The sequence below is a fragment of the Mustela erminea genome, chromosome 1 (genome assembly GCF_009829155.1).
Source record: "Mustela erminea isolate mMusErm1 chromosome 1, mMusErm1.Pri, whole genome shotgun sequence".
Classification (NCBI taxonomy): domain Eukaryota; kingdom Metazoa; phylum Chordata; class Mammalia; order Carnivora; family Mustelidae; genus Mustela; species Mustela erminea.
In genome coordinates this window covers 90,621,416-90,640,483 of record NC_045614.1, presented here as the reverse complement: position 1 = coordinate 90,640,483, position 19,068 = coordinate 90,621,416, and the positions used below count along the sequence as shown (strand labels likewise).

Genomic DNA, 19,068 nt, shown 5'->3' with positions numbered 1-19,068 from the left:
AAAAATAATTCTGACCTGAGTGAGACACATGTCAAGTTAATATCAAAGCTTGTTAGAATAGGATCTGCATTTCTTCACTCTAAACATTAGTTAAGTGATCCTATTTATGATTTTATAATTCTCTTTTGGGAGTTGTGGAGTGTACTTCAAAATCTCCTAAGCACTGTTGGAATATTTCTTTTGACCTAGGAAGGGGAAACTATAATAGATTCCCTGCTGAGTTAAATCCCCAGAAAATAACTGTTTGGTCAATGCAGTTATTTAATAACATCTCTATTTCCATTTTCATTAAGAAAAATGTGACACAATGAAAGCACCAAGCTTTACCTTTGCCCAGTGCTTCTACAGATGAATTCTTTCTTAGTATTAGAGCAGAAAGGTATATCTAGGGATCTGGCACCAGAAAAAGAATTCTAGACAACCAGCACTCTGCCATGAGCCCTTGCAGCCTGCTAAGAAGCTCAACCCTCTCCCTCCAGAGCCAAGCTTATTCACCTCTGAAGTGGACTCACAGTGAAAAAGCCTGCACCAATTCATTTATATCAGCTGCATAGTCACTAGTCCAAGTTTTCAAAACACAAACAATAGACACTTAATTCAATAAACCGGGGAAAGTAACTGCCAGTATTGGTACTGTAGTTTATTCCGGGAGAATCTAATTAGAATACTTTAATGTTCTGTAGAAGAGTATGACAGGAAAAAATGGGCAACTCTGCTAAGCTGGCTCACTGAGTTAAATATATTGACTAACTTTAAAAATCCTGTATTCAATATCTTACTTCCTGATTAATTTTCAGAAAGATTCCCCCAAAGCTTCAGACTTGCTTATCTTCCAGTATCTCTACATAGACACTCATGTGCACATGAAATATGTTTGCAAGGGGAAGTGACTAAATTAATAGCATCTAGTTGGGTCCATTTTTTAGATAGCTACTAGAACTACATTTTGTCCAAACAACAGTCCATCTAACTTAAAATAAATCTAGATAATAACAGGCTTTCCACAAAGCCTACAGAAAGGGTTTCATTCTACAAAGGTCAGTGGACCAGTTCCATTCGTCACGCTCTGCAGTAGTTAACAAGAGTCTAGATAGCATGTTTATCACTGTAACACTAGAATGTTTATTTTTTTAATTCATCATTTCAACTACTTAGTTTGCCATAAAAAAGCATTGAGCTTTCCTTCTGATTTAAAAGCTGTATGCCTCTCTGACAGTTCTGAGCAAGGCTTTATTATGGCTTTGTTTACCTCATTCTAAAATGAAATGACGATTCATTTTTCACAAATAAGCAGAAGAGTCTTGCAGCAGATATTTTTTTCCTCTAAAGTAAATTTAAAAAGAAGTTTTCAGATGTATACATTTTTCTTAAGTAGCAAATGGAAAATACTTCCAAAAATGTTGCTTTCTGACATCTGGGAGAAAGCCTTGTAAAGCAGAATCCATTCTATAAGAAAATGGCAAACTCTCTGAAAGTCATAATTTGCATCTCTTTTTTTTTTTAAGTTGGCTCTACACCCAATGTGGGACTTGAACTTGTGACCCCAAAGATTAAGAGCTGCATGCTCTTACCAACTGAACGAATGAGGAACCCCTCTGCATCCCTTTTTAAACACACAATTTTCCACTTGCTAGGGTTTGGTAGTTTCTATCCTATTATATTAGAACATAATAAAGTCCTTGCTTTAGAACAAGAAAGTGGCTCTTAGACAAATGGATCTTAGCCTAAAAAGTACAAATTTTGAGGTATTTTTTTTTTAAACGAGGTAGCATTGCTTTTTAAATTTTACTTACTAACTTCCTTTACTCAGCATAAAGCTATAAGAAAACTTCACAGTAGAAGCAAAAGATTTTAGGTGTCTTCTGGGCTCTGGCATTAATTTTTAGGAAATACTAGTTCTTGAGAAAAATACTAAAACTCCTTGGGCCTCAGTTCTCACAACAATAAAACTAGACAAGATAGTCTTCCAATCTTCGAGGTCTACAACTCCATGAGACTATGATTTTATAATCTAAAGGAGGCAATTGGATATACATAAGATGGTTTGAGTCCATAATAAATATTAGTGATTTCTGGTATTACCTACAAAGGGGAGTAGCTGCTCATGGTAAGATTTTAGAAAGCAGAACTGTGTTTGACGCAAAGCGTCTCTTTAGAAATCACCCTCTTAATTATTAAGACTTTTCTTTCTTCCTCAATTTTCCTAAGGTACTACACACAATGGCAATTGAATCTGCTTTCACTAACACATCTTTCCTTTTAGGGAACTGTTTATCTTAAATATAATAAATTTACTTTTGTCATAAAAGTGAAATGATACATGCATTTGTATGACATTTTTATCTCTTACAAATATACGAAAAGAAAGAAAAATGGGTCAGCACACACTATGTAAGCTAAAATAGCTTATAGGCATAATACTTTGTATTTAATTATCCTATACTATCATCCAGAACTCACATAAACTTTTAGTATTAAGCTGTAGGTATATAGTGTTAGTTGTATTTTATACATGGGGAAACAAACAGAGGATAACCATGGGACCTGCTCATGAATACAGAGTAATCTCTGGACATGTCAAATACAAAAGTCCTTACTCTGCCTTCCCAGTGAAAGCCATCATGCTTTACTCACCACTACTGGCTCTACTACTTTCCTCTGGCTCTAAAATTTTTTAATTGGTATATTCCCAAATATCTTTATAGTACTGACAAAAATTTTGGCTACAATCACTAACAAAATCAAAAATCATAAGCAAAAATCACAAGCAAACACTAACAATTGTATAAGCATACAATAAAATAAAATGAGACTAATATCTTTAATACATACATTTCTGAAACAAACCAATAGGAAATAAAGGTAGGAGCTCTACAAATAAGTCATGAGTAAGTGAGCATAGAATATGAATTGGCTATTCAAAAATAAGGAAAGCAAGCTTAAAAATTCTATTTTAAAAGTCCAAACTCATTTAAAGAGCACACTTAACACAATGAGCACTAAGTAATGTATAGAATTGGAAGAATCACTATATTGTATAGTGAAACTAACACCAGGTTAACTATACTGGAATTAAAATTTAAAATTTTTTTTAAAGTTCTAACTCACTAATAATGAAAGAAATACAAATTGACACTGCAAGAACTACTGTTCTTAATATGTCAAAGGAAAAGATTTACAGAGGGCTAATACTCAATCAGAGGATATGGTGAGGTACCTATTCTCATATGCTGCTGGAGGGGATCTAAGTCGTCACATTCCTTCCTGGAAGGCAATTTGGGAATATAACGTGTATTAAGGGTCTTAAAGATGTTCCATCCTCTAGGGCCCAGTAATTCCCCTTCTAGGAAGCATCCAAGAAAAGATTACCCAAAATGCACATTTACGCCAAAAAAAAAAAAAAAGCCCATTTCATTACAAATAGTATTTATAACAGAAAAAAGAGAGAAAACAACTTAATGGTCCAAAAATAAATCATGAATAAATAAATAAATAAATTATTAAATAAATTATGGCATACCCACAGTAGAGAAATTTATATGGCCCCTAATAGAATTCATGAGGTATTTTCAGTGACATATGAAAAGACTGATGAAATACTGTGGGGGCAAGTTGAAAGGGTCACAATGTGACCTCAAGCTTGTTAATATTTAAGACAAATCACAGACTACAACATACAAATAAAACCATAAGCCTTTCAAAGAAACATAGGAGAATATTTTCATAACCTGAGAGTAGACAAAGATTTCTTAGGCAGAATGCAAAAAGTGATAACCATAGCAGTAAATTTTGATAAATTAGACTTTGTCAAAATTTAAAACTTGTGCTCATCAAAAGACAGAATTAAGAAAAAGCCACAGACTTATAGAAAATATCTACAAGTCATATGGTTGATAAAGAGCTTAAATTTGGAGGGGCACCTGGGGGGCTCATTCGGTTAAGGACTGCCTTTGGCTCAGGTCATAATCCCAGAGTCCTGGGATCAAGTCCCACCTGGGCTCTCCTTTCAGTGGAGAATCTGGTTCTCCCTCTCCCTCTGTGATCTCTTTCACTTTTTTTCAAATAAATAAATAAAATCTTTAAATTTAAAAAAAAAGAATTTTTATTTGGAACATACAATGAATATAATAATAATAGTAAATGATTTAAAATAGGCAAACACACAGCAGATATTTCACAAAGGAAAATATGCAAATGGCCAATGAGCACATAAAAAAAAAAGTTCTACATCATTAATCACCAGGGTATGTAAACTGAGGACTGGAATTCCAAGATCAAAGTGCTGACCAGTTTGGTTTCATTCTAAGGCCTCTTCTCCTGCCCTGTAGGAGGCCACCATCTGGCTATGTGTTCACATGACCCTTCCTTTCTGTGTGCAGAGATCGATGTCTGGTGTCTCTTCTGCTTATTATAAGGACACCTGTCCCACCAGATCAACATCCCAGCTTGATGATCTCACTTAATCTTTATTATCTCTTTAGAGGCCCTATCTCCAAAAACAATTACATTGGGGGTTAGGGCTTCAAACTGAATTTTAAGGAGACACAATTCACTCCATAATAGTGCAGTTCCATGAGTAGATCTACTTGCCAATATTGTACTAATAGATAGATTTCTCTTTTCAATGTTTGTAAATTCTCCCTCAAAAATTTTGTTAAAAAAATTATAAACTGAGGGTTGGTGAGTGGGTAAAGGAATCAATAAAACAACAATTACAGAAAAATAATAATTAGAATGTTGAACAATTTTGAACTTTGGTGATAGGTTCATGGGCTTCATTACCCTGCATATGTAAATCATTCTCTTTACTTTGTATATGTTTTAAATTTTTATAATAAAAAATTCTATTAGGCGCACCTGGGGGGCTCAGTGGGCCTTTGGCTCAGGTCATGATCTCAGGGTCCTGGGATCGAGCCCCACATCGAGCTCTCTGCTCAGCAGGGAGCCTGCTTCCTCCTCTCTCTCTCTGCCTGCCTCTCTGCCTACTTGTGATCTCTGTCTGTCAAATAAATAAATAAAATCTTTTTTAAAAAAAACTAATAAATGAAGGAAAATGACATGTGTCAATGGAAGATCTTTATAGAGATGACAATTCTGTGACAATCTCCTGAACTGAGCTCCATTTTGGGTTTGCTTTCAGAATGTTTCTTGGGCAGGTCATCCAGGCTTGATTTACTCATCTAGAGTATGCATTCATTATATAGACTTCCTGAGCATTCATCCTGAGCATTCACTAGGTGTAAGACATCAGGCACTGTGGTGGGTTTAGCTGACATTATCACTAAAGTGTTATTCAGCATTTAAATTCTATAACCATTTTATGTTATAAATACAGGTCATCCTTTCTTTTGCTATATATAATTCTCATTACTTCTAACCTTTATATCTTGTGTTTAGTGTTCCCACTTGTAGAAATGAGATTCAATAGGCCAGGGCAGCAGCCATCTTTCAGCAGACTTATTTTCCACTAAAGTCATTTGGTCCAGTGAGTATTCTAGGAAACTAATATGTTCAAGAAAATAGATGACAATATGGGGACTTTTATGAAAGGATTGGACTCTACTTGAAGGAATTAAAATTCTAGCATAAATAAGCACAAATAAATAAATGAATAATTATGAAAATTAACCATGATTCTAAAGGCAGATTAAATTCAGTATATGTGAAGATTAGTGAAAGAGATTAGTTCAGTATAAAATATCCAGACTGAAGCACAGGGAGAATTTAAAAAACAGAAACTGCAAGGGCGCCTGGGTGGCTCAGTGGGTTAAAGCCTCTGCCTTTGGCTCAGGTCATGATCCCAGGGTCCTGGGATCAAGTCCCACATTCAGGCTCTCTACTCAGCAGGGAGCCTGCTTTCTCCTCTCTCTGCCTGCCTCTCTGCCTACTTGTGATCTCTATCTGTCAAATAAATAAAACCTTAAAAAAATGGAAACTGCAGAAAACAGATAAGAAGCTTATCAGATAAGGTCAAAAGTTAAATATACTTTTTTAAAAAAAAAGATTTTATTTATTTATTTGCGAGAGAATGAGTGAGAGAGAGCATGAGAGAGCAGAAGGTCAAAGGGAGACGCAGACTCCCCAAGGAGCTGGGAGCCTGATGGGGGACTCGATCCCAGAAGTCCGGGATCATGACCTGAGCCGAAGGCAGTCACTCAACCAACTGAGCCACCCAGGCGCCCCATCAAATATAGATTTAATCAAAGAGTCAGAATAACAAGAGAGAGAGATCTGGTTTAAAAAAAATTGTGGGTTTTTTGGTTTGGTTTTGTTTTTTAAACAATATTTGAATCAAAGAATGATTGGTTGAGAATTTATAAAGATGATCAATATCAAGATTTAGGCTGAAGAAACTCTAAAATCCCAACAGTATGCAACAACAACAACAAAAAGTCATAACCAGGGGCATCTGGGTGGCTCAGTCAGTTAAACATCTGGCTCTTAGTTTTGGTTCAGGTTGTGATAACACAGTGGTGAGATCAATTCCTGTATCAGGTTTAAGATTCTCTCTCCCTCTTTTTCTGCCCCTCCTGCTCATGCTTGCTCTCTCTCCCTTTTTCAAATAGATAAATAAATCTTTTTTAAAAAATGAGAGCCAAACTGCTGAAAATGAAAAATAAAGAGAAAATCAAAAATCAGCCAGATGGGGCAGACACAGGATGGACATTATCTTTAAGGGCTCAGCAATGAGGCTTATAGTTGACTATCAAACATACACAATGAAAGTAGAAATCAATGGAATAACACATTTTAAGATGCTGAAAGAAGAAGCTGCCAGCCTACAATACTTTCTATAAATATAATATACTCAATAAACTGTATAAAATATAAACTCAATAAACATATCCTTTGAAAAAGAAAATGAAATAAAGGTGTTTTAAGAAAAATAAAAATGGAGAAAAATTGTCATCAGCAGACTTTCCCTAAAAGAAAATACAAAAGCGAGTTTTTCAAGTGAATAAAAATGACCCCAGAGGGAAGCAGAGAATGTAGTAATTGCAAAAGAAAAGGTAAAAGTGGCATAAATATGAATGAATATCCACTATATAAAAAAATTGTCATAGGATTTTAAATATATATAAAGATAAAATGCATAACAAAAACATAAAAGTCAAAGGGGAATAAATGAAGTTCAAGTTTTTAAATACTTTCATTATCTGAGAAGTGTTAAAAGTCCTAATTTATGATAAACTCTAATAAACCAAGCGTATGTGTTGAAATGTTTAGAGAGAACCACTAAAAGATTAATATATAAATGTACACTTAACAAGTTCATACGTAAAGATGGAACAAGTTTAAAATACTTGACTGATCTAAATGAAGGTAAGGTAGGTACATATTTTCCCTTTTAAATAGAAGTAGAACTGCAGCATCTGCTAGATATAGGTCTTCAGTTTATTTTGATTAAAAAAAAAACAAAGAGGAAAAATATTTTTTAACTAACTCATGAGTACTTACCAAAAAAACTGTCAATTTATATACAGCTTGTGAAACTATTATATTTAAATCTATGAAGTTACCCAGGATAAAGAAAAATTACCCAGGATAGAAACTTTTTGATAGAGTTCAATAATGTATAGAAATTACTTCTACAGAAAGAAAAGTAATTTCAAAAACACAGGTAGTTCTGGGGAAGCCAATTTACTCTAAGAGGCTGAAGTATTCAGCATAATTTAATGCAGAGGGAAGAATGGCAAAAATCACTTTTTAGATGATGGGAAACCTGAAATTTTATTGAAGAAGGATCTAATTTACTCAAAGAATGTTTGTTCATAATCCAAGAAAATAGGATTTGATAGATGTGGTTTTGTCCTCTGAAACTTTACCACAGCAATATTCTGTGAAACCATACTAGAATTAAGAATTTTTGTACTCTTAGTAACTGCATCTCCCAAAGTAGCTCAGAGATTACCTCACATGAATATATTACTTTATAACAAAATCTTTTAAAGAGAATCATGTGTTTGTAGGTACACATACACACACACACACACACACACACACACACACACACACAGAGAAAGATGAGTAGAAGTAATTGACATCACAGATGTTCCACATATAAAATTTCAAGATAATTGGGAGTTTCAGGGTTGGTGAACATGTGGCGATTTGGGGAGAGTGGCATGCCTGGCAAAGGCATGGAAACTCTACATCGCTTCCCACATACCTTGCCTTATGCATCTCTTTCATCTGGATTATATCCTTTCATAATAAACCACTGTCTACATGCACAAAGAGAATACTTTGAGATGGGGGGAATATCAGAAAATTTGTCATTTTTGTAAGATGCTGATCTCCCTAATATTTCTCCACACAATACCAACAGGACACCAATCTAAATAGGGAGACAACTCAAGAAATTCTTCATAAACACCCCCAAGAAATCTTAAAATGAGGGTCTATGATTTTTGCCTGTGTAAACAAATAATGTTTAAATCTTTCCACCAACCAAAGAATGAAAATCTCACAAAAAAAATAATTTCAGAGAGAGTGGAGCAGTAAACACATGTCAGTAGAACTCTCAAATTGTACGTTCCTTGTATTACATGAATACAGTTATTTAAAATAAAATGTAAGTTAAAAAAAAAAGAAAAGAAAATATTGGTATTATTATAACATGAAAAAGATTTCAAGATAATCGAAATTTCTTGATGAAGGGCCACCATCTGTTTTAAGAAAACATACTAACTACTTAGCATAGAATTTTTTTTAAAAACCTATTACATTGACATTTTAACAATGTTTATTCTTCCAATCCATGAGCATTGAATTTTTCCCATCTCTTTGTGTCTTTCTCAATTTCTTTCATATGTGTTATGTAGTTTCTAGAATAAAGAACCAGAACAATCTACCATTCAATGCAATCCCTATCAAAATACCATCGACATTTTTCACAGAGCTGAGAACAAAAAATCCTAAAATGTGTATGGAACCAGAAAAGTCCCAAATCACCAAGGAAATGTTGAAAAAGAAAAACAAACCTGGGGGGCATCATGTTGCTTGATTCCAAGCTATATTACAAAGCTATGATCACCAAGACAGCATAATACCAGTGCAAAAACAGACCTGTAGATCAATGAAACAGAATAGAGAGCCCAGAAATGGAACCTCCACTCTATCATCAACTAACCTTTGCCAAAGAAGGAAAGAATATACAGTAGAAAAAAGACAGTCTCTTCAACAAATGGTGCTGGGAAAACTGGGCAGCTACATGCAGAAGAATGAAACTGGACCATTTTCTAACATCATACACAAAGATAAACTAAAAATGGATGAAAGACCTCAATGTGAGACAGGAATCCATCAAAATCCTAGAAGAGAACATAGGTAGTAACCTTTTCAACCTCAGCCACAGCAACTTCTTGCAAGACATGTCTCTAAAGGCAAGAGAAACAAAAGCAAAAATGAACTATTGGGACTTCATCAAGATAAAATCTTCTGCATGGCAAGAAAACTGTCAGTAAAACTAAAAGGCAACCCATGGAATGGGAGAAGATATTTGCAAATGAAATAATGGATAAAGGGCTGTTATCCAAGATGTATAAAGAACTTATCAACCTTAACACCCCAAAACCAAAAAATCCAGTCAAGAAATGGGCAGAAGGCATGAACAGACACTTCTCCAAAGAAGACATACAAATGGCTAACAGACACATGGAAAAATGCCTCACATCACTTGCCATCAGGAAAATACAAATCAAAACCACAAGAAGATACCACCTTACACCAGTTAGAGTGGCCAAAATTAACAAAATAGGAAACAACAAAAGTTGGTGAAGATGTGGAGAAAGGAAACCCTCTTACACTGTTGGTGGGAATGCAAGGTAGGATAGCTACTCTGGAAAACAGTATGGAGTTTCCTCAAGAAGTTAAAAATAGAGCTATCCTACAACCCAGCAATTACACTATTAGGTATTTACCCCAAAGATACAGATGTCATGAAAAGAAGGGCCACATGCACCCCAATGTTTATAGCAGCAATGTTCACATTAGCAAAACTGTGGAAGGAGATGGGATGTCCTTCAACAGATGAATGGATAAAGAAGATGTGGTTCATATATACAATGAAATATTACTCAGTCATCAGAAAAGATGAATACCTACCATTTACAGTGACATAGATGGAACTGGAGGGGATTATGCTAAGTCAAGCGGAGAAAGACAATTATATGATTTCACTTATTTGTGGAACATAAGAAAGAGCACAGAGGATCAGAGGGGAAGGGAGAGAAAAGTGAATGGGAAGGGATCATGCTAAATAAAGCTCAGTCACCACTGAAATCAAATTTAATTTTTTTTAAGATTTTATTTATTTATTTGACAGAGAGAGAGACAGTGAGAGAGGGAACACAAGCAAGGGGAGCGGGAAAGGGAGAAGAAGGCTTCCTGCCAAGCAGGAACCTGATGCAGGGCTGGATCCCAGGACCCTGGGGATCATGACCTGAGCCAAAAGCAGACACTTAACAAATGAGCCTCAGGTACTCCCCCAAATTTAAGGTTGGGGACAGGAGAGCCTGTGGTGGGTATTAAGGAGGGCACGTATTGCGTGGAACACTGGGTGTGGTGCACAAACAATGAATCTTGGAACACTGAAAAAATAAAATATAATTTAAAAAAAAGACTAATATTGAAAAATAAATAAATAAATAGGCATACACACACACACACACACACACACTAAAATCACCAGGATATGGTATATTGAAAAAAAAAAAAAGGCAGTCTATGAGGCTACTGCATTTTACTATTAAGGAAAAAAGAAAGAAAGAAAGAAAGAAACTAACAGAAAAGACTAACAGAAAAAAGGTTCAGAGAGGTAAAGTAACTTATCAAAAGTCACACTGCTAGAAAATGGCAAACCTGGGATTCAAAGACTGGTATAGCTCACTGCTTTTTATTCCTTCTATTATGCCAAAATTTTAGAAAGCTTCAGGGATTAACTGGAAAGGACCAATGCTGGAGAGTGTGCTATGGTGGAAATATAGCTCCATTATTCTTGGCAATATTATTGCGGTTCTAAAACCACAAAGATGAAAAAGATGACATAAAAATCTAAAATCCTCTAGTGAGAAAGTTAATAATCCCAAGTAACAAATAGTATATACTGGAGAAAGACAGGAGTGGATTTTAAGTGAATCTGAAGTTTCTTTTTAGGTGGTATTTTTAAACTACTCTAAAGGGAAATTATGGATAATCACCAAGGATCAAAATTAACCTGTAGGAGGCATAGGGCAAGGCAAGGGCAGTGAACCTGAATCTCTGGAAACCTCCTAGTGACAGAATCATGTAAATTTGCATAACTGGCTTTGTGAAGGTGGAGAGACCCTATTGGTAGGTCATGAATGTTACTTAATTGCCTGATTTGAAGATTAAGTAGTATGAGAAAAAAGACTGTGGCTTATCCTTCTATGGAAAAGATTAAAAGATGAGCTTTCCCCAGATATAATTTGAATTGCAAATGAGCATCCAGTGGAAGTACACTTGACAAAACACAACGCAAAAATGGACAAAAAGGAGAAGTTCAAGGGTAGGAGGGTAGATTTAAATGTCACTTGTACACAGACTGCCACTAACCTTGTGGCTGAAGTTGGGGCTACTCAAAACCCAAACAAACTGGGAGAAAAGCCAAAGACACAGTTTGGGGAAGACCCCCTGCATAATACAGGAATGGAGAAAACATTAATTATGTAATAAAAAGTGATTAGGCAAACTATTCCCTATTTGCTATACCCTGTAGTTTTGTGCTGCCAAGTAATGATTTGTTCAGACTAAAATGGTTCTCTTTCCTGCACCATGAAAAATAACCATTTCCTCCATTTGCGGGGTAATTTTTTTGTGTGTGTGGCTTTTTGTTTGGTTTGGTTCAATTTGATTTGTGAATCTGTTGTCATCTGAAAAACTGTCGTATGGAAGACAACTCAGGTGCTGCTCAAAAGAAGTCTGACAGGAGGAGGGGTAAGATGGCAGAAGAGTGGGAGACTCCATTTCAACCAGTCCCCTGAATTTAGCAGGATATCTACCAAGCCAGTCTGAACACCCACGAAATCAGCCTGACATGTAAGATTATATGTTTGGATCTCTATGGGGGCAGATCTTTAGTCCAGAGTTACAAAGGAGGGGGTTGTGGTTGCATAGACAGATATCCCAGGATAAACCAAAAGAGGAGCAGGCCACCAGAAGCTACACACTAGAAAGTAAAATAATACCCCAGGGCAAAAGCGTCCCATGCCTGGAGACCAGCGATAGCTTAGAGAGGGTTGGAGGTGGGGGGACCGGAAGCACCTGATAACAGCACTCCAACAGAATCTGAGAGCTTAGGGACAAATGCAGGGACCAGGGTGGTCACTTGTGCAGACCTGTGCCTGTACACTTGGGGGTCTGGCCGCTGCTACAGCCATTGTCACCACTGTCCATACACACCCAGAATGGGATCACTCATGGTTTCCGTACCACAGGGGGGCAGGGACAAGTGGGGGCCTGGGATTACTAGGGGTGTGCACTGCCTGTGGGAAGCTGTGGTGTTCACAGAGGGAGACCGTTCTGGAGGGTTCTGAGAGAAGCAGACTGTGGCTCTCTCCTCTGGGGCAGAGGTCTGGGTGCAGACTTTTTCCTTTGCCCTGATGCTTCGAAAAGGCACAAAAAACTACCAGAGAACAAAAGCCCCAAAACCAGTTTCCATGGAGCCCATCCCCTTGACACAGAGAAGGGCAACATTGCCCAAGTAGGACTGACTGAAAAACAGTATGGCAGGCCTCTCCCCCAAGAGACAAGCTGGAAGAACAAGAGGATGACAACCTGAAGGTCCCCACAAAACTGTAAAACCCCAGCACCAGGGGAAAAGAGTATACTGAATTCCTTGTGTTGCCTCACGACCTGTGTATTTCTTAGACACAACTTTTTCTATTCTTGTTCATGTTTCTTCTTTGTTCTTTTTTCTTTGTACTCACTTAGCATTTCAACAAGATGTTTAATACAACATATTCCATAGTAACTTTTTAAATTCTAGTGTTTCATACATACACTTTTTTCTTTTTCTTTTATATATATACAGATATAGATACATATATAAGCTTCAATGTAGTCCTTCTTTTCGTATTCAGTTATACACACACATACACACACACACCAGTTTTACTTTCTCTATAACTCTGGGAAGTAGTGTTCTCTAACAAGGAGAACAAAATGGCTCAGTGGGTTAAAGCCTCTGCCTTCAGCTCAGGTCATGATCCCAGAGTCCTGGGATTGAGCCCTGCATGGGGCTATCTGCTCAGCAGGGAGCCTGCTTCCCCCTCTCTCTCTCTGCCTGCCTCTCTGCCTACTTGTGATCTCTCTCTGTGTCAAATAAAATCTTTTTAAAAAAGAGAGAACTGAAAACCCTACCTCACCCACATTAAGAGATTAAAGCCCCCCCTTACCTCGCCACCCCCTCTTTTCCCTTTTTTATTTTTTATTTTATTTCTTTTTAACTTTATAAATCACATTCTTGGATTTCATTTTGGCTGAGTTTTTCTTGGCAGTGGCTTCCAATCACTTCAAACTTTCCCACAGTGCACCTTGCAAGGATTGTGGTTGATTTATTTTCAACTCTGTTCGTTCCCTCAACCACCCATCAACAGAATGCTAGGAGGAGGAACTCCAAACAAAGGAAAGAACCAGAGACAATGGCCTCTCTTGCAGACCTACTTTCTGACCTTAAAGGGCAGAAATGAGAGCTAATCAGGCTAAACTTAAAACTGCTATAACTGAGATCCAATCTAAGTTAGATACTCTAACAGCTAGGGTAAAGGAGGCAGAAGAATGAATTAGTGATCTAGAAGATACACTGATAGAAAGGAAGGAACAGGAGGAGGCCTGGAACAAACACCTTAAAATCCATGAAAACAGAATTAGAGAAATAAACGATGCCATGAAACATTCCAGTGTCAGAATCACTAGGATCCCTGAGTGGGTAAAAAGAGAGAGAGAGAGGACTAGAAGATATATTTGAGCAAATTGTAGCTGAGAACCTCCCTAATCTGGGGAAGGAAACAAGCATTCTTGTCCTAGAGACAAAAAGGACCCCTCCCAAAATCAAAGAGAATATATCAATGCCCTGGCATGTAATAGTAAAATTCACAAATCTTGGAACCACAGAAACCATCTTAAGGGCAGTTAGGGGGAAGAGATTCCTTAGGTACAGAGGGAGGAACATCAGAATAACGTCAGACCTGCTCACAGAGACCTGACAAGCCAGAAAGGGCTGGTAAGATATATTCAGGGTACTAAATGAGAGGAACATGCAGCCAGCAATACTTTATCTGGCAAGACTGTCATTCAGAAAGGATGGAGAGATAAAGAGCTTCCAAGCCTGGCAGAAATTGAAAGAACATGTGACCACTAAGCTGGCCCTACAAGAAATATTAAGGGAGGTTTCTATAAAAGGAGAAAGACCCCAAGAGTGCTATAGAACAGAAATTTACAGAGACAATCTATAGAAACAAAGACATCACAGGCATCATGATGACAATAAAATCGTATCTTTCAAATATCACTCTCAACATGAAACAGCCACAAAAGCAGTCAAGAGACACTGATTTTAGGATAGTGGTGATGTGTGCTTAAGGATGCAGATATGCCAGTGTTTTCTTTGTCATAGGAAGACTAAGTCTTGGTCTGTCAGTCCAAATAGCCTTCAGAGAATGAAATATATCTGTCAGGCTTGTCAAATTTTCTTTAGAGTCACCCTACTAAGTTACTTAGAGATTTAAGCTCAATTAGGTAGTGTGTTTCTGAATCCCTGAGGAACAAGATAAAATGAATTTTAACAGGTTAGACTACTCATTTGGCTGTCTAAAGCTGCTTTGAAGTGACTCACTATTGTCTTCATTTTCAAATGAGAAAACTAAAGTGCAAAAAGTCAAATAATTTGCACAAGATCTTGCTAGAATCTAAACAATGGAAACTATATAACAACTTATTCCGTCTCCCTTCTTCCAGATCCCCTCCCTGCTGAAGCCTCTGTGTCAGACCAATGGAATGTGCCCACTTTGACCTGTGGCTATAGGTGTCCTCATTTATCTAAGAGAGATTTTTCTTTATCAAAATTTAGCAGACATGTAGAAAAGTGCACAAATCATAAGTGTAAATCTCAGCTAGTTTTTATAAAGTGAACAACTCATGTTACTACCTTCCAGATTACAGAAGAGATCAAAGGGAGAAGCACCCTAGAAGCCCCCAGACCTTCTCCCTATTGCCAAAGGAAATTATTTCTATGACCTTGACCATCATACATTACATTTGCCTGCTTTGGAATATACTATTAATGACATCATGAAACATGAACTTTATTGTGTCTGTGTCTTTTGTCAAACATCTGTGAAATGTAACTGTGTTACTTCTTATTGACATAATTTATGCATTTTATTATTGTGACCATATACCACCATATAGTCCTCTATTTTACTATTGATGGGAACTTGCGTAGTTATGAGTAATACTACTCTTTACCTTCCTGGGCAGGGACTAACATTACTCTGCACATTCTTTTGGTGCTTTTCCGTAAGGATTATGCCTACAACTAGGATAGGCAGGATATGCAGCTTTAAGAGATACTGGCCAACAATTTTTCAAAGGGTTTGTGTCAATTTATACTCCCCCAGACACTGGAGGAGAGTTGCAGTTACTCCAAATTTTTGTCCTTGTGACACTTAGAATTGCCCTTTTTTTCTTTTTATTTTAGCTATTTGGATGAGTATATAGCAGAATCTTGGGTTTCTTCCAGCTTTACTGAGATGTAACTGAAAAATAACATTGTGTAAGTTTAATATATACAATGTATTGATTTGATATACATATATAGCGTGACACAACTACCACAATAAAGTTAGTTAACACACCCAACACCTTATATAGTTACCATTTTTGTGTGTATGGTAAGAACATTTAAATCTACTCTCTTAGCAAATTTCAAGTATACAATATTCTTAACCATAGTCACCATGTTGTATATTAAGTCCCCAGAACTTATTTACCTTATAATGCAAAGTTTATATCCTTTGACCAACCCATTTCCTTTACCTCCCCACCCCTGGTAACCACCATTTTACTTTCTGCCTCTAATGAATTCAACTCTTTTAGATTCCACATATAAGTGAGATCATACAATATTTGTCTTTCTGTGTCTGGATTCTTACCCTTAGTTTAATGCCCTCAGAGTTCATCTGTGGCAGCACTTCCTTCTTTAAGGCTGAATACTATTCCACTGTGTATGTGTACCACAGTTTCTTTATTCTTTCATCCATCAGTATTCATCCATTTAGGTTATTTCCATATGGTGGCTATTATGAGTAAGGTCGTGATGAACACAAGGTGAGGATTCTCTCTTTGAGATTCCATTTCATTCAGATATATACCCAGAAGTTGGATTGCTGGTAGTTCTATTAATTTTTTGAGGAAACTCCATATGGTTTCCATAATGACACCAACAGTGGGGCAAATGAGTTCCCTTTTCTCCATACCTTTGCCAATACCTAGTACCTCTTGCCTTTTTGAGAACAGCCAAACAAGAGGGAGGTGATATCTCATTGTGGTTTTGATTGGCATTTCTCTATGATTAGTGGTATTGAACACCTTTCATGTACCTGCTGACCAACTGTATGACTTCTTTGGAAAATCATCTGTTCAGGTCTTTTGCCCATTTTAAAATTTGATGGTTTTGATATTGAGTCATATAAGTTATAAATATTTTGTATATTTTTATATTTTAGTTCCTTATATATTTTAGATACTAACCCCTTATCAGTTATAAGGTTTGTAAATATTTTCTCTCATTCCTTAGGTTGGCTTTTCATTTTGTTGAGCTGCTTTTTTTGGGGGGAGGGTTGTTTTGTTTTTGCTGTACTGAAGCTTCTTTAAAAAAAAAAAAAAGAGTTATTTATTTATTTATTTATTTATTTATTTGAGAGAGAACAAGTACAAGCAGGGGAAGGGACAGAGGGAAAGGGAGAGGGAGAAGGAGAATCTTAAGCAGTCTCCTCACTGAACATGGAGCCTGGGCTCAATGTCATGACCCTGAGATCATGACCTGAACTGAAACCAACAGTCAGTTGCTCAACTGACTGAGTCACCCAGGCACCACCGTATAGAAGTTTTTTGATTTGATGTAATCCCACTTGTTTATTTTTGCATTCTTGCTTATGATTTTGGCATCATATCCAAAAAAATCATTGCCCAAGACCAACATCAAGGAGCTTCTTCTCTGTTTTCTTTGAGTCTCCTTTTCTCTTAGTCTAATGAAAAGTTTATCAATGCTGTTTATCTTTTCAAAAACCAACCATTCATCTTTGTTGATATTTTCTACTGTTTTTCCAATCTCTATTTCATGTATTTCTACTCTATTATTATTTCCTTCTGTAGATATCTTCTTCATTGCATCTAACAGGTCACAAATATGAGCAGGACTGATATCTAAGATTTCACAACCCAAGGATGAATGTGTCCTAGATAATCTGACTTAAATGCTGAAAGCATGATTCCATAGGATACATGTTACAATGACACCTGAATTATATTTATTCTGCATTTAGCATAATAATATTCTGTGTGCTGAGCTGAAACAATAACCACCTTGTCTAACATTGTTTCTTGAGAAAATATGCTTGAAATACTAAATATCAGATTATTAGATTAATCACTGGAACTCAACTCACTTACAGATTGAGGATATAACTCAAATATAAAAACTCCCATTAGTATTATTAAGAGTTAGTAAAATTTTATAATCATGAATAAATCTTATCTAAAAGATAAACTCTCCTATATTTTAAACTCTGAAAGTTAAAACTTACCATTTTTATCCATAATAACTTGTGAAGAAATTAAGTTTTTTTCTTACAACTCTAAATCTCAGCTGACTTTTCTCAATGTCTCACTTACGTCAGAAAAGGTATGTTCTTTTCAAATTTGTACAGTAAAGACTGCATTTCTCCTTCATGGGGGCTGATTAAATCTTGCTCCTTGCCTGCTTCCTGGCATGTGGGTCGTGAGCGTGGCTAAAAAGTGATAGTCACTAATGACAGCCTGAAGTGGACACAGGCTGTCAGATTCAAAATGGGTATTTCCATAAAAAAAAAAAATTAAGGTTATACTCACCTTCAGAGCTGAATTTGAAGATGGAAGGGGAGAGGGAAGAACAACCCTGAACTTCAGAAACAAAGGGACATTTTCCAGCAAGCAAAAAATAGTTGGCTTCCTGTACCCCCAAAGCTGCTCCAGAAAAATAGAACCACTTCACTTGTTAAATAAATATCTAAAACGTGTAGTCTTCTTTAGGATCTTCTAGTACGTGGTTATCACTTATGACATTTGTGATCATATTCTTAAGAAAACCCATTACAACTCTTTTTAAAGCAAGTCTTTCTATATATCTATGTAGTTATTTAGTTCAAGGTAAGAAGGCCAGGGCTACTCTATCTTCAGAGAACATACATCATGAAGAATGGACACTTTGTATTTAAAATATTCTTACCCAACGTCCCTGCCCAGAGCATCTGTGCTCGTTTCTTGTTTCACCTTTGTACTCATCCAGGCTTTAAACTCCTCCCTCCACCAATTCCTAAAAAAAAAAAAAAAATCAAATATTCAATCACAGCAAACTTTTTGTGAAGTTGTAAATTTCTTAAAGATTTGAGACATTTGGGGGAGATACTGCACAACATTCCACCACCTCTCTAAACTCTTCTTTCTCCTTTTTCCATTTTCTTCAATCTCCCGTCTTCCCTGTTCGACCTAATTCAGTATGCCCCTCTATCAATCAGGATGGGCTAAAATGTGCTTTGGTACAAAACCACCACCAAACCAGTGGTTTAATACAAACATTTATGTAGAAATGAGAACTTCACTGATGTGCTTTGATTGTAAGCACATCTAAGGACAGGATAATCTAAGCCAAAACTCTACCTTTATATCTTTTACAACACAGGTAGTTTTTCAGATATTGAAAATTTTATAAAATGCCATGGAGGAACTTAAAATTCCTTAAAAAAAAAAAGGCAGTTAACTTTATTTTGGCATAATGGTTACTAGATT

General features: G+C 36.4%; 1 long non-coding RNA gene across 1 annotated transcript in view; it reads right to left on the bottom strand.

The window, feature by feature from the left end:
* Nucleotides 1-19,068, bottom strand: part of LOC116584640 — an 82,901-nt gene that overhangs the window by 57,569 nt on the left and 6,264 nt on the right. The window contains exon 2 of the long non-coding RNA XR_004283269.1: nucleotides 18,509-18,595. This is a non-coding gene — a long non-coding RNA (uncharacterized LOC116584640). The remainder of the gene's footprint in view (nucleotides 1-18,508; nucleotides 18,596-19,068) is intronic.